General features: G+C 38.1%; 1 long non-coding RNA gene across 6 annotated transcripts in view; it reads right to left on the bottom strand.

Moving 5' to 3' along the window:
- LOC141501606 (uncharacterized) overlaps positions 1-16,992 on the bottom strand; it is a 99,391-nt gene extending 82,399 nt beyond the window's left edge. For 4 of the 6 annotated variants that reach the window (XR_012472277.1, XR_012472275.1, XR_012472278.1 and 1 more), the window contains exons 1-2: positions 16,848-16,992; positions 15,759-16,093 (exon numbers count right to left, since the gene is read on the bottom strand). This is a non-coding gene — a long non-coding RNA (uncharacterized LOC141501606). Of the gene's footprint in view, positions 1-12,760; positions 13,488-15,758; positions 16,094-16,763 lie in introns of those variants that run through there. The other 2 variants (XR_012472276.1, XR_012472274.1) reach the window with 2 other exon arrangements.
- Between the last annotated feature and the right edge of the window lie 7,086 nt (positions 16,993-24,078).

The following is a 24,078-nucleotide window of genomic DNA, read 5'->3' as shown; positions in this document are numbered from 1 at the left end:
TGTTTTTTTATGTCTATGTCCTGTAACCATTAGGATTTTTGCATCTATATTCATCAGGGAAATAGGTCTATAATTTTCTTTCTCTGTTTTAACTCTTTGTGGTTTAGGTAACAGTGCCATATTGGTTTCATAGAAAGAGTTAGGCAGAGTTCCATCTTTCCCTATTTTTCCAAAGAGTTTATATAGGATTGGAACCAATTGTTCCTTAAATGTTTGGTAGAATTCACTTGTGAATCCATCAGGCCGTGGAGATTTTTTTTTAGGGAGTTCAGTAATGGCTTGTTGAATTTCTTTTTCTGAGATAGGGTTGTTTAGGTATTTAATCTCTTCTTCATTTAACCTGGGCAACTTATATTTTTGTACGTATCCATCCATTTCACTTAGATTATCATATTTATTGGCATAGAGTTGAGCAAAATAATTTTGAATTATTACTTTAATTTCCTCCTCATTGGTGGCAAGTTCACCTTTTTCATTTATGATACTAGCTATTTGGTTTTCTTCTTTCTTTTAATCAAATTTACCAGAGCTTTATCAATTTGATTGGTTTTTTTCCATAACACCAACTTTTGGTTTTATTTATTAATTCAATAGTTTTTTTGCTTTCAATTTTATTAATTTCTCCTTTAATTTTTAAAATTTCTAATTTGGTACTTAATTGGGGATTTTTGATTTGTTTTTTCTCTAATTTTTTTAGTTGCATGTTTAGTTCATTGATTTCCTCTTTCTCCAATTTATTCATATAAACATTTAGAGCTATAATATATCCCCTGAGAGTCACTTTGAATGAATCCCGTAGGTTTTGGTATGTTGTTTCATTATTATCATTATCTAGGATAAAATGGTTAATTCTTTGTATAATTTGTGTTTTGGCCCACTCATTTTTTAAAATGAGGTTATTCGGTTTCCAGTTTGCTTTGGGTCTATATCTCCTTGGCCCATTATTGCATATGACTTTTATTGCATTGTGATCTGAGAAAAGATGTATTCACTATTTCTGCCTTTCTGCAGTTGATCATTAGGTTTTTATGTCCTAGTACATGGTCAATTTTTGTATAAGTTCCATGTACTGCAGAGAAAAAGGTATATTCCTTTCTATCCCCATTCAGTTTCCTCCATAATTCTACCATATCTAATTTTTCTAACAATCTATTTACCTCCCTAAGTCATTGATGTCCATCCTTTCTGGCTAGGTGTATTCTCTCTGTTAGAGTTACATTTCTCAGGATTTATGAGAGTCTCTTCCCCTCTACCCCCCCACCCCATGCTGGAATATAGCCAGTTTCTGGATTGCATTTTTTTCCTTTTCCCGCCCCCCCCCCCAATTTTTTACCTTTTCATGTGTCTTCTGAACCTCCTGTTTGATATCCAAATTTTCTGTTTAGCTCTGGTCTTTTCATCAGAAATTTTTGGAATTCTTCCATTTCGTTAAATGTCCATCTTTTTCCCTGGAAGAGAAGGCTCAGCTTTGCAGGAAAGTAGATTCTTGGCTTCATTCCAAGCTCCCGTGCTCTTCGAAATATCTCGTTCCAGGCCCTTCGATCCCTTAAAGTTGATGCAGCCCGGTCCTGCATGATCCTTACTGTGGCTCCTTGATATTTAAACTGCTTCTTTCTGGCTGCTTGCAGGATTTTCTCTTTTATCTGATAGTTCTGGAGTTTGGCCACAACATTCCTTGGTGTTTTCATTTTAGGATCTTTTTCTGGTGGGGATCGATGTACTCTTTCAATAACTACTTTGCCCTCCTATTCCATGATGTTAGGGCAGTTTTCCATCACTAGATCCTGTAATATTAAGTCCAGGCTTTTTTTCCTCTTCAATGTTTTCAGGAAGTCCTATAATTTTCAGGTTGCCCCTCCTCGATCTATTCTTGAGGTCAGTGGTTTTGTTGATGAGGTATTTTACATTTGCTTCTATTTTTTCTATTTTTTGATTTTGTTTAACTGACTCTTGCTGTCTCATGGTGTCATTAGTTTCTGTAGACTCCGTTCTTTTTTTGGGGGATGAGTTTTCTTCATTAACCTTTTGCAACTCCTTTTCCAACTGGTCAATTCTACTTTTGAAAGAGCTTTCCATTTGACCAATTGAGGTTTTGAGAGAATTAATTTCTTTTTGCATTTGCTCATTTGAGGATCTGAGAGATTTATTCTCCTTTTGTGATTGTCCAATTGTACTTTCTAAGGTTTTTTTTTTCTTGTTGCAAGGTATTAATTGTCTCTCCCAAATTTTTAAGCTCCTTCCTTATTTCTTCAAGGAAGTCTTTCTGTGCTGGAGATCAGATTGTATTCTCCTCAGAGGTTCCAGGTCGCTCTGAGTTGGGGTCTTTCCCTTCCAGGATTCTATGGATCCACCTTTCCACTGACCCTTCTTCATTTATGCTAAGACCTTGAGTTGGGTGGGGCTGGTTCACCTGGGCTTGGGATCGCTAAAGGCTTTAATGAGTGCAGTTTCTCTGGCTGGCCAGTAGGAGGTGCTGGTTGCCCTCTCTGGAGTGTCTGTGACCTTGGTTGAGGCCTTCTCCCTTTGCCCGAAGGGAGGAGTTGGAGCTATTGAATTCTTTTGCCTTCAATCAATGGTCATTCCTCAGCTGGGCTGGTTCTTCTGCTCACACACCTGGGCCTGAGGCAGAAGTAGTTTGCATTTGTTTGGGAAGAGGCCTCTGTGCAATGGAGGTGTGGACTCAGAGTTTCTCAGACCTGAGGAGCCCAGGGATGGTGTCTGCAGCTCTCCTGCACCAGACCTCTCCCCGCAGCCCCTTCCCCAAGCTCCAGGGGGACAGCACCAACACCAGTGCCTCTGCCTCCCCGCGGACCCAAGCCCCTTTTGTCCAGCCCCACGGCTGATCCAGCAGCTCTGGCTCTTGGGCCCTCAGACTCCTGGTTCCAATTCAGCTGTTAATCTGGCTGATCCTGGGTTGATCTTCCCTCCGAGCCCAGACTCACCTGCCGGTACTCACCCAAGGCTGCTGCGGGAGACAAATCCTGAGGTAGATTTTCCTCTCCTGGCTTTTCTTTCTGGGTTTCCTGGTTCGGATTTATTTTAAGAGGTTTGTTTCATGAGATAGATGGGGAAGAGATCAGGAGACTTTAGAACTGTGCCTGTCTTCTCTCTGCCATCTTGGCCGTTAGTCTGTCCTTAAGCTGGTTTTTAGCATGCTATTTTCTTCAGCATTTTTTGGATTTCCTTGACTAAGCTGCTGACTTCATTTTCATGTTTTTCCTGCATCTCTTTCCTTTCTTTTCCCAGTTTTTCTTCTGACTCCCTCATTTGATTTTCAAAGTCTTTTTTGAGCTCTGTCATAGCCTGAGCCCAATTTCTGTTTTTCTTGGAGTCTTTAGATGCAGGAGCTTGTGCTTCCTCATCTTCAGACTGAGTATTTTGATCCTTCTTGGGCTCATTTGCAAAATATTTCTCAATGGTCTTCCTCTTATTTCTTTGCTTGCTCATTTTCCCAGCCTGGGCCTGGTTTTGGGGTGCTTCTTGAGCTTTTGGGACACTCCCACAAGGGTCTCAGTGTGTGAGGTTCTGTCCTCCCTCCTGGTCTGTGAATGACCATAAGCGCCCCCCTCTGCCAAGGGGCTGATGTGGGGGGGGGGGCTGCTGTTCTATGGGGGGGCCTAGACTGCGATCAGGATCTGAATGTGGTCAGAGCCCCAGAGTCCTGTTCCAGGGGCAGAGGACAGAGCTCTGCAGTGTCTCTTCACTCCCCTCCCCTCCCTCAGCTCAATGGGCTCATGCCCTGGGGCTCCTGCTTACAGGTCCCGCCTGCTTCTGTTTCCAGATCTGGGCTGCTGAAAGACCAAGTTGCTCGCTGGGTGCCCTGAGGGCTGGGCTTCACGTGCTTGCTCTGGCAGAGGCCCCCCTGCTGTTCCCCCACTTTGTGCCTAGGGCTCTCTGGGGTGCAGCTCAGGAGACTCCCCTGCTGTTATGAGCTGAGACTCCCAGTGCCCTGGGGCTGCCTCCAGGAGGCTGAAGTTCTCTTGCTCTGGCGGGCACTCCTCCGACCCCAGGGAGCAGAGCCTTTCTGCTCTTTTCCAGGTTACCTTGAGTAGGAGAACTGCCTCACTGGGTCCCTCTGTGGGTTCTATCTCTCAAAAGTTTAGTCAGAGTCCTTAGTTTCGAAGTTTTATCAGAGAGCGCCCAAGACTCGATCCCTTCTTGTCACAGTCTTGGCTCTGCCTCTGCTGTTGGTTTTCTTTAATTTATCCTACCTCTGTCTTGTTTGTCCATGGTTGTTTGTATATTGTCTCTTTTATTAGACCATGAACTCTTTGAAGATGGGACTGCTATTTTTCTTTCTTTGAATCTCTAGTACATAGCCTACTGATAGGTGCATAATAAAAACTCAATTAGTGCTTATAGATTGATTGATTGAACTGTACATTCCCTGTAAGTTATTGAGTATAAATTAATGAATAGTGGTTGTCCTTAGTGGGACAGGGCCAGATTGTGCTTTTAATGAAGGTTCCTAAATTAAATGGAAGTCCCTTGTCCAAATCAGGTTGGCACCTCTGCCAAAAAAACATAGAAGATTCACTATTGCACAGATTCCTTCTTAATCCATTTGTGGGGAAGTGAGGAATGCATTTTTATCTTAAAGGAAAGTCCACAAATCTTTGATTTGAATAACTCTTTCATTATAGTGCTTACTATGGCAACTTCTGTAATTAGAAGTTTCATGACAACTTCCATTACTATTCAATTTTCATCCTTTTCCTTGATGTCTAAAAAAAAAAATCACCCAGTGTTGCAGAGATCTAAAACATGTATAAACTCTGAATGATTTTTGGAAATTTAGAGGCAAAACAAAACAAAACCAAAACCTTATGAGCTGGGTCTGAGCTATTGGTGAGTGGGGAGACATGTAAGACATATAACCTTTTTCCTGGTTATAAAGATGCTGAATGTTGCTCTTCTTTGTTTAATGAAAATGACTGTGCAAAAGGAGATAGAGAACATCCTTTTATAAAAAAAATATTGATGCCATTTGTTTTTATATCATTGTAATTCCTGGATTTGTACTTCTCCCTGCAGACACTGGACCAGAATTGAACTCTGTCTTATAACAAAGAAAAACAATTAAGGAAAACCAGCTGATACAGTTTTGAATCTGATAAAGTATATAACATTGAGCCATTCCTCAACAGAGTTGTCTGTTTAATGAAGAAGGTTCTATTTGAATGGCTGCATGGAATCAGTACTTTTGGGGAGAGGGTTTAACACTATCAAGTGACTTCTAAAACAAATTCTGTACAGTGCTACTACTTAAAAAAATTATATTCTATCTGCAGCTATAATTTTTAATGTTCTGCATGATTAGAGAAGTACCATGCCCTTTAGATTTGTAAGTACATGGGGTTAAATAAAGGCACTTGAAACTTTATTAGAATTAGAGAGAGTTGAACTGGTTTAATTAGAAACAGACTTATTTGTAGTGATTTATAAGATTTATAAAGTCCTAGATGACAGAAACTCCAACTATCTAATTTTTTTTGTAGTGTTCATAGTACTATAAAAAAAGAATTGTTTGGTGACTGCTTCTTGCTGAGAATGATTATGGTGACCTGGAGACATGCTTTAAGCACCAGGCTCAGGGCAGCATTCAAGGATCTCTATAAATGGACTCAGTTCTATCTTTTACCCTAGTCAGGTCTGCCATCCTGGCCAGGCATATTCTTGTCTTTTGAGCTGTTCTTCCCCACCTCTCACTTTAGTCCATGACATATTGGCATGACCTGAGTCAAGAGAGGACATTTTAGTATCACTGGGATGTTAGTGAAAGGAGAAAAGGGGGAGCAAAAGCAGATGATTAAAAGACTGAAACTTTGAATTGAATTATGCAGAATTTGAGTCTCTAATACCCTTTACATTTTAACTCTTGATCTAATGCTGCCTTTGGGGTCTGTATGTTCTTCTGTAGACATTGATTTTCTTTGTGTGTCAGGAGCCCATATTTGAGGACATGTAGTATAAGGGTGTTGTAAGACTTGAAGGGAGGTAGGATAGGCATCTCTATAACTTTAGTTTCTTCTCCCCCATCCTTCTCTAAAGGAGATTTTCATTCTTGCCATGAGGGGGAAGCAAGAGAGTGGACAAAGAGGATGCCACTCTGCTCTCCTCAGAGAGTGGAGGCACAATCTAGCCTTACATTTATTTTCTCTCTTAAATATTGTTAGTCTGATAGATGGAAAATCTGATCAATGTTCATTATTGAAAAGGAGTCCCCTAAGCTCTACATCAAGGTTTGACCCCCTTTCCACCACATATCAATACTACAGTGAACACACATACACTTAGCCAAGAAGCCCATTTATCCAAATTGGTAGCAAAATAGAAATCAGAGAAAATATGAGAATGTATATCAGACAGTTCAGAGTGAAGAACACTTCAACTAGAGAGTCCCAGATGTATACCAAGGGGAAGTCTCTTAAAATCTCCAGCATAGCAAGTTGTGCATGGGGATGTGATAGAGACTGTCATCTCCTCCCATGTCAGCTTTTTTCCAGAGAATTTTCCTTTATTAACCTGAAATGGGATTAGCGTCATCTATCTTCTTTCAAAATTGAATCTAGAAGGACCCCAAAGAATTATAGACCCAAAGAGACTCAGTGATTTGAAGAAGGCTGTCTCTCTTACTCTTACAACTTTGCTCCTTTCTTTACTCAGCTTCAGGGTATTGATCTCCTACCAATGAGCTTTGGAACTGAGGTTATACTTTGCCCCACCTCCCAACCCCCCTCAGTCACTTGAACTTCAGCATCCTGATCAAACCCTGAAACCAACCCTGCCTGACCTTTTCTGTTGAGTTTATTTGGAGCCTCACTCTCCATTATCCTTATAGTAAAGACTTTTCTTTTCCTTGCTTTTTGCTTAGTCATCAGTTTGAGTTGGCTCCAAGAACCATTACATTACAGATTTAGAGCTGAAAGGGACCTCATAAGCAATCTGGTCCAAACCTCTCATTTATAGAGGAAACTGGGGCTTAGAGAGAAGAGAAATGGCTTGTCCAAAGTCATACAGCTAGACAGAAATAGAATTTGTACCTAGGTCCTCAGACATAGCTCTCTGTCTCTCTGTCTCTCTGTCTCTCTCTCTCTCTCTCTCTCTCTCTCTCTCTCTCTCTCTCTCTCTCTGCTATACCATAGTGCTTCTCATCCCTTACTACACAATGATTTTCTTTTGGATTTTGAGGGTTTTTATCTTAATATTATTTTCCCCACTCAAATGTAAAGATAGTTTCAACATTTATTTATTTTATTTATTTAAGGTAATGGGGTTAAGTGACTTGTCCAAGGTCACATAGGTAGACAATTATTAAGTATCTGAGGCTGGATTTGAACTCACATCCTCCTGATTCTAGGGTGGGTGCTCTATCCACTGCACCACCTAACTGCCCCTTCAATATTTATTTATTTACTTACTTATTTATTTATTTATTTAGGTTTTTGCAAGGCAAATGGGGTTAAGTGGCTTGCCCAAGGCCACACTGCTAGGTAATAAAGTATCTGAGACCGGACTTGAACCCAGGTACACCTGATTCCAGGGCCGGTGCTTTATCCACTACACCACCTAGCCGCCCCCCAACATTTATTTTTGTAAAATTTCTAGTTTCAAATTTCTTTCTCTCCCTCCCTTCCCTCCTCTCTCTCTCTCCAAGATAGCAAGCAATCTGATATAGATTATACAAGTACAATCATGTTACACACATTTCCATATTAGTTACATTGTCTGAAAGAGGAATTAGAACCAAAGGGAAAAATCATGAGAAAGAAAAAAACAAAAAACAAAAAAAAAGTAAAAATAGTATGCTTTGATTTGCATTCAGACTCCATAGCTCTTTCTCTGAATGTGGATGACATTTTCTTTTTTTTTTCAGTTGATATTTTATTTTTCAAATTACATGTTATGAAATTTTTTCAACATTGATCCACATGCATATGCATATTTTTAAGTTACACAATTTCCTTCCGCCTTCCTCCCCTCAGGGGTGAGCAGTCTGGTGAACATTGTACATACAATTTGTGTTTGACATGTTTAGATTAGTCATTATTTTTGTATAAGGAATTAGGATTAAGAGAAAAGAAAGAAAAACATGAGAAATTTTTATAAAATGAGTATACATTCATTTAAATTCTGTAGGTCTTTTGTTTTGTTTTTTTTTCCCCCTCTGAATGTGGATAGCATTGTCTGTTGTAGGTTTCCTAGGGCTGTCTAAGCTCTCTGAACTGCAGAGCATCCATCAAGGTTGATCAACTCATGTTGTTAATGCATTCAATGTTCACTTGGTTCTGCTCCCTATAGTCAGCATCAGTTCCTGTAATTTGTTCCAAGCTTCTCTAGAGTCATGGTTTCTTATGGAACAATAGTACTCCATAACATTCATATACCATAACTTGTTCAACCATTCTTCAAGTGATGAGCATCCTCTCAATTTCCAATTCTTTGTTGCTACATAAAGAACTATGAATATTTTGGAACATATGGGACTTTTCCCATTTTTTATGATTTCTTCTGGATATAGGTCTAGTGTTGGTATTGCTGGGTCAGGGGCAGCTAGGTGACATAGCTCTGGAATCAGGAGGACCTGAGTTCAAATAGGGCCTCAGACACTTAATAATTAACTTAGCTATGTGACCTTGGGCAAGTCACTTAACCCCATTGCCTTACAAAAACCAAAAAAAAAGTATTGCTGGGTAGAAGGGTTGGGCATAGTTCCATATTGTGCTCCAGAATTGTTGGATCAGTTCGCAACTCTACCAACAATGCATTAATAACCCAATCCTCACACAGTCTCTCCAATACTGATGGTTTTCTCTTTTTGCTATCTTAGTCAATTTGATAGGTGTGAGGTTAATTTGCATTTCTTTATTCAGTTATGATTTGGAGCATTTCCCACATGATTATATATGGCTTTAATTTCTTCATTTGAAATTTCTGTTCATATCCTTTGACTATCAAGTGGGGAATGATGTGTAATTTAATAAATTTGATGCAATTCTCCATATATTTTAGAAATGAGACCTTTATCAGAACTCCTAACTATGAAAATTGTTTCCCAGTTTTCTGTTTTCCTTCTAATTTTGGCAGCATTGGTTATTAGGGTTAAAAACTAATTTAATATAATCAAAATCATTTATTTGCAATTTATAATGTATTCTATTTCTTGCTTGGCCATAAAATTTTCCCCTTTCTATAACTCTGAAAGAGTATTTCTTGATTTGTTAATTGGTCTATGGTATTGCACTTTATGTCTAAATCCTGTACACATTTTGTTTGCCCTGATTTTTGTATAAGGTGTAAGATATGGGTATACCTAGTTTTTGCTATACTATTTTTCAGTTTTCCCAACAATTTTTGTGAAATAGTGAGTTCTTATCCCAGAAGCTGATGTCTTTGAGTTTGTCACCAGTGGATTACTGTAGTCATTTACTACTATTTCTTTTGAACATATCCTAATCTACTGTGGATGGCATTTTCCATCATGAGTCTTTTAGAATTTCCTTGGATCACTGTAGTGCTGAGACAAGTTAAGTCTATCATAGTTGATCATTACAGTATTGCTATTTCTTTGTACAATGTTCTCTTGACAATTGTGAATTTCTTTTGTTTTTTAGGTTTTTTTTTTTTTGCAAGGCAATGGGGTTAAGTGGCTTGCTCAAGGCCACACAGCTAGGTATTAAATATCTGAGACTGGATTTGAACCCAGGTACTCCTGACTCCAAGGCCAGTGCTTTATCCAGTACGCCACCTAGCCACCCCAATTGTGAATTTTTTAATGGCAGGACAGTCTTTTGCTTTTTTCTCTATATTGGTCTAGTGCTTAGCACTGGCACATAATACATAATAGAAGCTTAATAATGCTTGTTGACTTTGTTTCTGTTCATCTATTCAAGTTCTACCAATCCCTTCTTAAAGTTTACATCAGCTCTCATCTCCTTGACTATCCTAGCCCATGAGGATTTCTCTCTTTTCTGCCCTCCAATAGCTCTTAACTGCCCGTACCATATAATTTAAGTACTTGTTGAAAGATGTAAGGAAAGTTCCTTGTTGGATACCTATACTTAGGAATGACTGGGAATGTGCCTAGGCATGAGAGAGACAGTAATCTTGTCTTTTGGCCTTAGTTTTTATACTTGTTTAGATTCACTTGCATTGCAAGTTCAAAGCATGTTGGTTTCCCCAAAATATTTAAAAGAAATCAGACTGCATAGCTCTGTGGGAATTTCCATGGCAAAAAAAATGAAATTGGTTTTGGGTGCAAAATCCTCTTATATAGAAGAGATGGCATGGGCCTGATGGAGCAACAAGGACATGATACCAGTATGGAGCAATGCACACTAGAAACCACAAGTATGGCATAGACTAGATACCCTGCAGCATTAAGTAGACCAAGCAGGAGCATTACATGGCATCATCAGAAGACTTCTGATATTACCAAGGCATGATCAGTCCCCTGCTCATGCAGTAGTAATGGTTCCTAGTTGCTTTTTGGAAAAATACAAATTCTCTGTTTGGCATTTAAAGCCCTGTACAACATGACTTCAGTCTACTTTTCAATCAATCATCAAAAATGATGAAGCACCACTATGTGGTAGGTGTTACGGATATAAGAGCAAAGAATGAAACAATCCTTCTTAGAAAGGAGTTTACAAATTATTTTTGCTATTTTTTTCTGCTTATATGTTCCCCCAATAAAGTTTAAGCTTTTTTGGGGGGTTTGTTTTTTTGCAAGGCAATGGGGTTAAATTACTTGCCCAAGGTCACACAGCTAAGTAAGTATCTTCTTATTGACTAGGAAAGATAAATACATCAATGGGGGTTTGTGATTTGCATTTTGGGGTGGATATGGATTCAAGAAGTACTTTGAACCTTGGGTAGCTTTTTCTGGAGGATAGACTATTTGAGTTGAGGGGTTGCCCCAGGGGTTATACTAGTATATAGCTACAGTTATTTTCTAATTATGTTATATATTTATGTTGTATCTCTCCAACCAGACCATAAGTTTCTGAAGGGCAAGGATCATACCTTCTCTTTCTCTATTTTCTTTTAGTAATTATCTCAGTCTTGGTCATATGGTAGGTATTTAATCAATACTTGTTACCTAATTGAATCTTCCTATATATTTGATGAGAATTAGACTGACACCACAGTAATTAATCTTCTAGGAAAAAAATAGGTTCACTAGGATTTCAAGAGCAGGATAAAGTAAATATTGAAGTAATTTTAAATGTGACTTCTTGAATACCATAGAGAGAAAAATGGCTAAGTAGAGGATTTGCCATGTTGAAATTGTATTTATTTTGACAAATTAACCATGCCTTTACAATTATAGATTTATTGCAACAGACACTATACCAACAATGCATTCTTTGCATATGGAAAGTATAGAAACAACAATTATATTTACCATGAGCATGCCACATTCTGACTCCAAATTCTTCCTTAAGATGTCATTCTCAAAGTACTGGACAATGGTCAGACTTAAAAATGCTGCTGCATGTAGTATACATGAAGTGGAGGAAGGAAAGGGGATAAACCCCTGTTGCATGATGGGCCTTGTCCTGAGAGTTTTATCCAAATATTATCTCATTTGATCCTCACAACAACCCTGTAAGGTAGTGCTATTATTATCTCCACTTTACAGGTGAACACAGCTACTAAGTATTTGAGGATGAATTTAAATGAAAGTTTTCCTCACTTCTAGGCTATTATTCTATCCATAGTGCAAACCTCATAGATAGTTACCCTGCTTCTCAGATAAGCTTTTTGTAAAAATGCCAGATTATTCTTTTCTCTCCCCTACATCTTATCAAGTCCATTCCTGCTCAAGAATGTACAATAAATCTCGATCAACTATTACATCAAACTCACATTCACCTGTCTTATTTTAAAGACCCTCCCTCCATAACCTAGTCCCATTACCAATCATTTCCCATTATTCTCCAATGTGAATTCTAGTTGGCAGTTTCCCTGATATGAATATATACCAGGCTAGCTCCTGCCTTCCTATCTTTACTCAGTCTGAAGTACTCTCTATCTTCCCTTTAAAATCACCTAAAATTACCAATTCTGTAAATCTCAGTTAAAGCCCAACTTCTCCATGAAACCTCCTATGACCATCCCTCAGCTTCTCTATTTCTGAGTTTCCATTTTATTTTAAATTAGTATACAATTTAGCTCTAAATTATAATTTGTTTCATTTTTATTTATAATTTCTTCGCAATTAGATTACAAATTGATGAAGGTCAGGAATTATACTTTTTGTAAATCTCCCCCCCCCATGATGTAATGTCCAATATTAGGATATATTAGAAACTCTTTCAACAGTGATTGGTTGATTGGTCTTAAAAACAGAACAAAACTAGGGGTAGCTAGGTGGCACAGTGGATAGAGCACTGGCCCTGGAATCAGGAATACCTGAGTTCAAATCTAGCCTCAGACACTTAATAATTACCTAGCTGTGTGGCCTTGGGCAAGCCACTTAACCCCATTTGCCTTGCAAAAAAAAACTAAAACAAAACAATACCAAAAATTTGAAAAAAATGAACACTTGATTTTCCCCTAAGAATCCACAAAATATAATTCTTTCATATTACCAAATGAATTATTAGGTAAGAAGTAGAACAAAACAAAAAATAATAAAACAAAATAAAATAGCATACCTATCTTAACACATGTCTTATCTTACATATCTTTGTATAAGTTCAAAAGTCATGCTATTGACAGCATTGTATTCGTAGTACCATATGCATCCTTCATCTTTAACTAATTTCCAAAATAATTGGGGGGGTGGAATGGGCTAGTGCCACCTTTCTCCTAGAATTATAGATTATTAGAATTGGTAGAACCCTTAAAGGTCAACTAGGTTAACCCATGCATTTTGCAGTGGAGGAAATAGTAGAAAGTCACAGTGGTGGAATTCAGATCTAAGCTTTCTAATTCCAGATCCAGACTATTTTTCTTTGTTCAACAGACTTATTGCTGGTCTTCATCTTTTGTTCTTAAATAACCAATGACAGGAGGGTGATGTCTTGACTTATAAATGAATTGATTTTAGGTAAGCGAGTGTTATCCAAATTCCTCAGCCTCACTTTCTTCTTCAGAATCGTCAGAATCCAGTGGCAAGATATAAGTTAAGACAACTGGTGATCACCTAGACTAGGCAATTAAAATTGAGAAGTAATCACATGATAAAAGTAGGAAACAACACCCAGGAGTAAGGATCCAGGCTTCTCTGTGTGGAATGAATTCTAGTATTTCAAGAAAAGCAAAACAATAAATCTAAACAACAACCCAACAAAACAATTGGGTTATGTCAATTTTCTGCTCAAAAATTTTCAGTATCTCCATCTCCTTGTGTCCTGAATTGTGCCTCCTCCTGCTTTTGATTAGGGAAATATCAGTCCTTAGAAATGCACATTCTACAGGAAAGACTTTAGGCTCCTTTGGAGTTCCTTGCAGAGCCCCTGCATCTTCTTTCTCAAAGACTGAAAACAGCAATTAGGATGAAAGAGAATAGGAAATAAGAGGCATAAACATAGTGGAATCTCTGCTTCAGAAATCCAACAGCACCCTCCTTCCCTCTCTCTCCCCATTCCCTTTTATCTTATTTTTTTGATAATAGGGCCTAATATTTCCTGGGGCCATTTTGGGACTTACAAATTATCTTAAAACCCTTTTTGAATTTTGACAATTTCTTTCCCTTTTACAAAGGTATCTAAAGTTCTGAAGATTTTCAGCTACAGCAGATTGAACAATTAAATCTGCAAAGTTGCTTATATCTTCTTCTCTCCAACTTAAATAGGTGTGTATACACCTATTCAGGTGAAATATGTATGTATGTATAAGCATTATTATTTTTCTATGAAACAAAAGATCTTACTTTGATGTGGTTGCCTGGGTTTATGCAGAGTCTTCATTTTCTACTTGCAGCTTTTGCTTTGGATTTATGGGATGTCAGAGTAGAACATGATTCCCAGGTCATTTTGTCTCTGGGTGTCCACTCAATAATTGGAGGGTTGTGGGAACTTCTATTCTGAATGACACCTAAGATTAAGCCTGGGAAGAATCTGATGTTTGAAACATGAGTGAGAGAACTTGGGAGACAATATTATCACGGCCCTTCTCCAGGGCTCCTCCCCAGATCCTGCAGCAATATTCCTGAGTTTCTTCTGTGATCCAGGCAAGAATTAACTTAAAAACTCTCTTTGAAATCTGAACCTGAAGCTTTTTTTTTTTTGAGGTTGAGAAGGGAGAATGCATTACTTCCTCAGTTCTATGCTAATGTTAGCACAGAGCAATGGAAGTAGAAATACAATACTATAATAGTAATCCATTCCCAAAACAGAAGGAAGGGTTAGTAACCTCTCATTACCCATAGCCATAGGGGTAAAGGTGATACTTTCCCTGGGATTCTGAAAGCTTTAAGAAAATGATATTATGAATAGAATTGATGATATGATTAAAAGGTAGATCTATCCCTTGGAAAACTTAAAATTGAATTAAATCAAGACAGTAAAGTGTTACTATATCTCTCTTCTCTTTCTTAAACTCCTTAGGAAAATTGTCTGCTCTTCCTGGCTCTACCTCTTCTCTTTTCATTCCCTTCTAAACCCAGTGCAACTTAACTACTGTCCTGATCCCTTAATTACTTTTACTTTTTTACTTTTTTTTTTAAGTTTTTGCAAGGCAAATGGGGTTAAGTGGCTTGCCCATGGCCACACAGCTAGGTAATTATTACGTGTCTGAGGCTGGATTTGAACTCAGGTACTCCTGACTTCAGGGCCGGTGCTCTGTCCACTGTGCCACCTAGCCGCCCCCGATCCCTTAATTAAAAGTGCTCTATCCAAAGTCACCAGTGAGCTCTTAATTTTCAAGATTCAATGGGCTTTCCTTAATTGTCATCTTTCTTGATTGGCCATTCTTTCCTTCTAGATGTTCTTTTTTCTCTAGGTTTTGTGTCTTTGCTTTCTCTTGGTTCTCTTCATACATATCTGACTCTGCTTCCTTGTCTTCTTTTCTGGATTTTTCAAATCATCCCCTAACTGTGAATCTCTTAGATCCTTTTTTAAACTTTCTACAGAGAACATGATTCCTTCTAACTCACTTGGTAACGTCTTTAGCTCCTATGTTTTCAGTCACTTCTGTGCAGATCTATTTTTCCAGCTCCAGTCTCTCTCCTCAGCTCTAGTCTTATATTATTAATTTTCTATTGCACATTTCAAATGAGATGTCCTACAGGCATTTCAAATTCAACATGTTCAAAACAGAATTCTTTATTTTTCTTCTCAAACTCATTCCTCTTATGAACTTCCCTATTATTGCTGAGAGAAATACCATCTTCCCAATCACACAGATGTGATCTTGGTGTCATTCTTGACTTCTCACTCTTACTCATTCCCATCTATTGCCAAATCTTATCATTTCTATCTCTACAACATTTCTTACATATGGATAAAGTCCTGGGTCTGGAGTCAGGAAGACATGAATTCATATCCATCCTCAAAAATACTACTTGCTTGGCTCTAGAGAAATCACTTAATTTCTTTTTGCCTCAGTCTCCTCAATCATGAAATAGGGACAATAGAATTCACCTACCTTCCAGGATTGTTATATGATGATCAAATGGAACAATAATTCTAAAATGCTTAGCAGAATGGAAGGCCCATAAAAGGTAGTTTAAAATTGCTTATTTTCTTCCTTTATAGTATAATACTATTCATATATTGATAATTTGTTTAGAATTGATGGGTACTTACTTTGTTTCCAGTTATGTTCTACTTTAAAAAGTACAGTATGAGGATACACTCGATGTTCAAGAAAGCCTAACATGTCTTTGAGAGAGCTTGCAGAATCTTTTTCAGAGTGGTTTCTCCATCTTTGGTATCTCTCAGCTTTCATGTGTGGTTCCAAAAACTGTGGTCACATCCTGGTAGCATTGTCTTGTCAAAAGGACTTAACCAGATTGAGGGGAACCAGTAGATCTCAGTTATGGGGATGTCTACTCCAAACATGTGAAGATTTTCCTTGGTGGAATGAACAGATAAGAACAATGTGTTCCATCAGCCAAGAATACTCTATAGAGTATTAGAACCTGGTCAGACATAGAAATAGCCAAAGTTATTCACTTCATCCTGGGCCATCATTAGTCATCTTGACTTTTGACTTGCCACTTTGGAAGAGAGAATAAGACTGATAATTTTGTGCAACTTTGCCTTACACAATTCCAATTCACACACAAACCAAACTATCACTTTGAAACAAATGATATCAAAAAGTACTTCAGTGATACTTTTAGCATATGTGAATCCCTCTCCTTGTCTTTGATCTCCTTGAGTGAATGGTATTGTTGAATCAAAGGTTATTATCAGCTTAGCTTTTTTTCTTACATAATTCCAAATGTTTATAGTTCCATCAATAACAATGTATTAGTATCAATAACAATAGCAACCTCTTTTCCTTCAGATCTTCCAACACTGACTATTTCTATTTTTTATCATCTTTGTCAAATTGATGGGTATTGGTTTATCTGGATGGAAATGACATGCACAGTATCATGGACTATTATTTAATGTTCAATGGATAAATGATTACCTCCTAATGAACTATGACCAACTCAAATATATAAAGAGAGTTGTAACTCAGAAAGAGAGGCTTTCTTCAGTTTAAAAAATTTCCTTAATAATAATAATAATAATAATAATAATAATAATAACAACTTACACTTCCATAGCACTCTACAATTTAAAAAGTGATTTTCTTACCACAATTCCATAAAGTAGTCATTTAAGTATTATTATACTCATTGTATTAATGAAAGGACTATGATTCAATTACGTTCACACAACCTGGATATGTCCATAGAATTGAGACTAGAATTCAGATCTTCTGATGATATTTATATCCTTTCCCTACTCAGAGTCATGCTGGGAGAACAGAGCATCTTTTTCCCTTTTGGGCACTGTCCTATATTAGTTGTGATGGTATGACCCTAATCCGACCCTGAAGGAAATGTTGAAGGCTGACTTAGAACACATAGGCAGGACAGAGGACATTAGATGGATTATGTGTCACAATACCCTAATTACAGAGTTGTTCTGGAGTTTTCCAGTTTGGGTTGTGACTCCAGGTCCTAGGGTTTGAACCAATTCAAACTCTCTCAAAAATATTTGGAACAAGAGAGTTCAAGAGGCACCACCAGTCCATGAGGTAGAAAGTAAAGGAGGTCTGATCCCATTTCTGTGGAAACTAACTATTCAAATTTGTTTAGGTCTCAGCTTGCTCATTTGTCTACTAGAGATGGTGGAGGGTTAGAGACATATAGGCAAATACTAAGGAACCTATGCTTTTGTCACCATGGAGAACTGTTGTGGGAACTCCCTTCACTGAAACAGATCTCAATTCACATGACTCAGTGTTTGAATTCTAAGACGTTTCCTGAGACTGCGAGTTAGTTGTTAAATGAATTGATGAGGCTTACAGAGCCAGTATGTGCCACCATCAGGATTTTGAATCTAGGTCTTTTTGACTTCAAACTCAGCATCCTAGCCATTATTGATGTTTACTTTCTCTCCTTGCCACCCTGCTCCTCTGTTTCTCTCTGCTCCATGCCCCCCCCCCCCCACTCACTCTGATATATTGGACTCAAAATAATGACTTGTTTGGGTCACAAAACCAGTATGTGTCACAGGAAAGACTTAAGATGAGTTCTTCCTGATTTATAGGTCATTTGTCTATCCACTATGTCATATTAAACTTCTTTTGAATTTGAGCTTTTTCTTTCTCTCTCTAAAATATAAATGCATATCCTAAAAGCTCAGGGTAATATAGTATAGCTTTTACCCTTTTCTCTTCTGGACATAATCTTGTTTTAATTGCTAGATAAGCTGCACCACAAACTTTCTCCCTCACAGGTGTATTCTTCTTCCAGAGGTTTTCTATGTGAGAGTCAGAGGCTGGTACCCAACTCTAGATAGTTCACAAGGAGAAAGTGAGATCAGGTCAGAAGCAAGGAATGTCTTAGCAAAGCAAACAAAATTATTATTTGCACAGATGGACTTGATCCTACTGTGAAACGGTCTTAGGAAATGGTTTCTGCCTCTGTGAAGTATGTTCAGTCTTCCAGAGTACTGCAGAGGGTGTGGATGAAAAGCTATTAAGCTAAGCACTTACTGAGATTGCTTTCTATCTTCAGGATGAGAAATGATTAGAAGCAAGACACCCAAGTTCAAATGGGAAAAAGCTACCAGTAAACTTAGCTCCAGAAAATTGTTTGTTTGCTCTGAGATCCCGTGGCAAAGGAACCCAATCCAAACCAAGGTTAGCTCAATGCTAATGGAATATTTTTCTATACTTCACCCCCTAAGTTCATTCTACTCAGCATTTTAGAATAAAAAAGAAAGATTTTAAAAAAGAAAAAAAAAGAAGAAAAAAAAGCCACTCTCCCTAAATCAGTTTCACTAAGTCTGCCTGGAGCCAAAGGAAGTGAAATGTCACTGTGCTGTAGATTTGCTTTTGTCCTCTGCTAATGGTGGAAAAGAAACAGAAAAGGGTTCAGAGATGAAAATCTGTAGCTAAGTCCTTGAAAAAGTTAAGAAATGGATGAAATAGACCTGGGTGATTCCAGCGATTGTTTTGATAGAGACTGGATATTCAGCTCATTGGGTGTTGAATAAAGTGTTGTGAGTGCCAAATGGTTGATAGTCAAGATGGCATGGACTGAATTGGGATTTGGGTGTTTGTGAAGAGATGAATGAAGGAATGGAAAAGAATTTATTAAGGATTTGTTGTGGGCCAAAAATTGTGCTAAGGGGGTTGGAATAAAGTAAAAAAAGTGGCAGTTCTTGCTTTCCAAGAAGAAAATTAATTGGGAGAGAGAACATAAAAAATAAAATTCAACTTTAGGACAGAAGAACCAGGGACATGTGCTCAGGAGAGGGAAAGGAGGCAGTTTCCCCAGATATCACAAAAAGTAAAAAAAAAAAAAAAGATGAAATGAAATAAATAATAGTATTTACTCACTGATCTGTTATACATATGTATAATTCCATTCATCTTCATAATCAAAAACAGCTGATGGGGAAAGACAAGAGATGAGGTAGAGGTGAGCTATGCTTCACCACAGATTGTGAAATCTCTCATAAACTAAATTGGGTGCATACAAGTAGCTTGTGCCTTTTGTTATATCTCCGTTGGTCACCAGCGTAATGTTTATAGACCCTTTTATTATATAAGCTTGTTTTCCATAGTCTAGATGATGCATTTCATATATTGTATAAGATATTTAGTATTGCTGGTCTTGATTTTAACTTCCCCAAAACTCACTGGGTGAAGCAGGCAACGTTTAGAGAGTGTGTGTGTGTGTGTGTGTTTCACCTTTCTCAGGCTCATACAAGGCAAATCCCAACTCTGAGACTGTTCTTGCCTTTCCAGTCATGGAAACCACCACATGTCACTGAGAAGAAGGGGCCCCAAACCTTCAAGGGGTCTGTGGAAAAGCAGATGGTAAGCAAGGGCCAGGGGTCTGAGGTTAAGTCAATAGGTCAGATAATAATGCCAGGGGAATATAGGGCAAAGAGATAGAGCAGATGGCAAGGCTACAAAACCTGTTAGGGAAAGAGGAAAAGCAGAAAATAAGGGCTAGTGATTCTTCATCTCACCAGAAGGGATAGTTAGTGACTCCCATCTCATCTAAGTTCTGTGAACCGTGAAGTAGTCCATTTGGGTTCTTGGTTGCCCTCACTAGGGGTGGATGAAAGGATAGGCTCTGAACTTAGGTTGAAGATGAATACAATACTCCAAGGCTTTATAAGGTCTTTTCCTTACAACAAAGAGACAAAGTAGGAGGTACATTATCTTCCTTTTACAGATGAATAAACAGTCTTGGAGACATGAAGTGATTAGTTCATGGTCACACAGTGTGGATGAGAATCAGACAGCATGATAATGTGGAAGAAATACTGGATTTGGAAATGGAGTTTAAATTCTACATCTGCCACTTAACCCTGTTGTCTACAGGAAAATCACTTAACCTATGTATTGTTGTTCAGTTATTTCAGTTGTGTCCGACTCTCTGTGACCCCATTTGGGATTTTCTTGGCAAAGATACTATAGTGGTTTGCCACTTCCTTTCTCTAGCTTATTTTACAGATGAAGAAATTGAAGCAAAGAAGGTTGTGATTTGCTCAGGATTACACAGCTAGTAAGTGATTGAGACCATACTTGAATTCAGGTCTTCCTGACTCCAGGTCCACCATGCTATCTACCATTCCCTTTAGTTGCCCTAACCTCTCTAGATCTCAATAAATCAGGGAGGTTGAACTAGATGACCTCAAAGCTCCTCCAAGCTTTGAACCTTCAATCCTTCTGTAACTTAACAGTCTTTGAGAGTAACTTGTGGCACTGAATTGTGAAGTCGCTCATCCTTTGTCACCAGGTTGATATGTCAGAGACTGGGAAGAGAATAGAGAGGACACTCCCAGGGAAGCATGGAAGCAGTAATGAATGGAACCCCTTTACTCTTAAACAGCTAACTTCCTGATCCTTTACCTTTAATTTCCAGCATGTGGGGTAGCACCTTCTAGATTTTGGTATGTTACAAAAGAGGGCATTTAATGGTCCAATCAGAAATGGAAAAAAGATGTCCCCCTTCCATGCATAGTGCCCCCATCATCCTGGATTATTTTTATATCCTCATTCTTCACAAAGTTGGCAGGCTTGTTATAGTTCATAGACTTGTCTCTTAGTAAAGGACACTCAAAATCATCATCATTACCATCATCATCATCATCACCTATCACTCATATGTCTTCTAACTCTGTCTCTTCCTTCACCTCTATTTAATGAGGAGATGAAGTGACCTTACTCCTTACCAAGGCTCTACCTGCTTAAGAAATTTCATCCTAACTCCTCTCATCTAACAGCTGTTTCCCTCTATCATCCACACTATCATTTACTCCCTGTCTACTGATTTCCTCCCTACTGCCTACAAACATGTCCATGTCTCCCCCATCTTAAAAAAAAAACCAAAAACCTCTCACTTGAACCTTTCATCTTAACTAAATATCCCCTGTGTGTCTCTTCTGCCCTTTGGGGATAAACTCTTTGAAAAAGCAGTCTACAATAGGTGTTTCCACTTTCCTTCTTCACATTATCTTCTTAATCCCTTATAATATGATATCATCATTCCACTGAAATTGGTTCTCTCCAAAGCTACCAATGATCTTTTTATTGCCAAACGCAGTGGCCTTTTCTCAGTCATCATTCTCTTCAACTTTTCTTCAATCTTTGCTATTGTTGATCACTCACTCTTTCTTGATACTCTTTTCTAAGTTTTCAGGACACCTCCTTTCCTGGTTCCCCTTCCTACTTATCTGACCATTACTGGATCCTCACCCAGGTCATTCCCTCTAATGATAGATATTTCTCAGGATTTTGTCTTGGACCTTCTTCCCTTCTCTCTATATGCTTTACTCAGTGATATCAACAACTCTCATGGGTTTAATTGCCATCTTTATGCTGATGATTCTCAAATCTTCTATCTCTCCTACCCTGACCTCAAATCTCACATTTCCAACTGCCTTTTAGATATCACAAACTGGATGTCCCTTTGAGAATGCATTTGACCCCTATTTTAACTTAAACAGATCCAAAAAAATGAATACACTCTCTCTCTGTCTCTTTGTCTGTCGCTTTCTCTCTCACACGCTCTCTTTCTCCTCACTATTGTATTCAATCTGTTTTCAAGATCTATCAATTTTGTCTTTGCAATATCTCTCAAATATCCCCCCTTCTCTTCTCCTACAGTGTCACTACTCTGGTTCAGAGTCTCATCACCTGACTTCTGAAACAGTAAGCAATCTGGTATAGGTCATACACAGTACTAGTAGTTTTAAGAGGTTGACTGAGTTCTTAGTTTGGGATACCCCCTGAGGGAGGGAACAAGAACACATGCTTTCAGAAGAATTCCTTCTTTGACCTAATGATTTAATGAACTCTTTGAGTACATTAGGATTCCATCAACATTATGATGCTAAAAAACACAGATGTGTGATTTAATTGCAACACTGAGTCCTTACTCCCCACCTTGGCTTGCCCTCCATCAACAAAGTAAATAGAAAGCTGGATCTGGAGTCAGGAAGACCCCATTTCAAATCCAGCCTCAGATCAATATTGACTAGCTGTATGGCAGTGGGCAAGTCACTTAATCTCTGTCTCAATTTCCTCATCTGTAAAAGAAAGATACTAATAGTACCTATCTCATAGGGTTGCTATGAGGATCAAATGAAATGATATTTATAAAGGACCTACCATAGTGTCTGACACATAGTAAGTATTATTTAAATGTTAGTTATTCTCAAATATTATCCAGAGTCCATTTAGCAATTGATGGCATTTCTCTGGGTGGAGGAATGTGAATACATAAATGAGTGGGATTCTACTCCTAAGCAGTTTTATAGTCATTGAGCTTGGAGATGAGTGTGGAGATAAGTCTATACTTCTATATCTATCTTTTTGCTACAAGTGAAAAGTGAGAGCAAAAATGGCATATATTTATGTGGTATTTTTCTGTTTTATGAACCACTTTCCTCAAAAGAGCTGTCTGAGGTCAGCAGTATTCTCAGTTTACAAAGGAGGAAGCTGAGGATCAGCTGATGAAGTGACTTGCCCAGGGCCACGGAGTTAATAGGGGTCAAGATTCAGGGTCTTGGTTTGTCTCCCCCCAAAGTGAAACTTATATGGATAGGTCAGGGGGAAAGACTGAATAACAAAGATAGGCAAGTTCAGTCACAGTATAGGTCAGAGATGTTTCTGTCCCTTTGAGAATCCATTTGACCCCTAATCTTCAGGTCACCACCTGTCAAAGATTCTGACTCAAGACTCTGTTCCCCTGTGAGCCTAAGGCTTTGGGGAGATTACAGTATAGAAGTGAACATGTAAAGAAGCACTCAATCCCCCTCTAAACAGGGCTAAGCTTCTTATCTAAGTTTGGGAAATAGGGACCTTTCAAAGGAACAGTTATTTCTCTTTGAAGAAACTGTCAGTGGAAAAGCTTTTAAGAAATAATTTCCTTGTGAAATGTATAATATTCTTTTGCATAGTCCTCTGATGTTGCAACTTGACCACCCATTTTCCATTTTTTTGCCTGTAATGTCTCTGTGGTATTCCCTTGGACTGACTGGGAAATAGATGGCTTATCACAACTTGCCTGGTCACCCCCAGAATTATGAATGCAGGTTGCTGCTGCCCAGGGGTGCTGTGGACAAAGCAGGGTTATGTCTCATATATACATGTGGCCGGAGATCAGTGACTTGAACAACCCTCATGCTTGGGATTTAAAACAGGAATAGGGCAGGCTAAGGAATCTGTCTCCCCAGTGACAAGCTTACCATTCATTGACAGGGCTCAGTAATTCTCTTTTGGGTCCTTTAACTTAGTTGACCTATCTGACTTAAGAACCAAAGGGAATCATTGAATGATGTCTCTTTTAGAGCTGGAAGGAACTTCAAGAGATCATCTGATTTAGCCTTCTCCCTTTAGGAAAGCAAGTTATTTTTATCCCCTTTTCCAGATAAAAAGCACTTGGTGATCTTCCTCCCCCCAAACCTAAATGATGATAATGCACCAATCTCTTCTTCTATATTCCAATGAACTAAAGAATTTTGTATTACAAAAAGTAAATTTAAATTATTTATACTGATTATATAAAGAATAATCACACATCAATGATTAATTATACAAATGGATCATATATATTACTATATGCATTAATTATAAACATAAGAAAATTTATAATACATAGTTTATATAACATATATATATCTATATATTTATTTCTCTCTATCTCCATCTCCATTATCTCTTAAGTATACAGATTTCTATTAAGAACAATTTCTCCTTTTGGTATAGATTGGCAGTTCTTCCCATATCTTTTGTCTCAGACACAAGGGATACAAAGAAGGTAAATGACTTGCCCAGGGTCACAACCAGTATTTTTGAACCCTTATCTTCTCAACTTTAAATCCAACCCTTTTTCTTCTTTTTTTTTCTTTTGTTATTTTCCCAATTACATGCAAAAGT

The sequence above is a fragment of the Macrotis lagotis genome, chromosome X (assembly GCF_037893015.1).
Source record: "Macrotis lagotis isolate mMagLag1 chromosome X, bilby.v1.9.chrom.fasta, whole genome shotgun sequence".
Taxonomy (NCBI): domain Eukaryota; kingdom Metazoa; phylum Chordata; class Mammalia; order Peramelemorphia; family Peramelidae; genus Macrotis; species Macrotis lagotis.
Note: the sequence above shows the minus strand (reverse complement) of the source record. Positions and strands in the feature narration are given on the sequence as shown.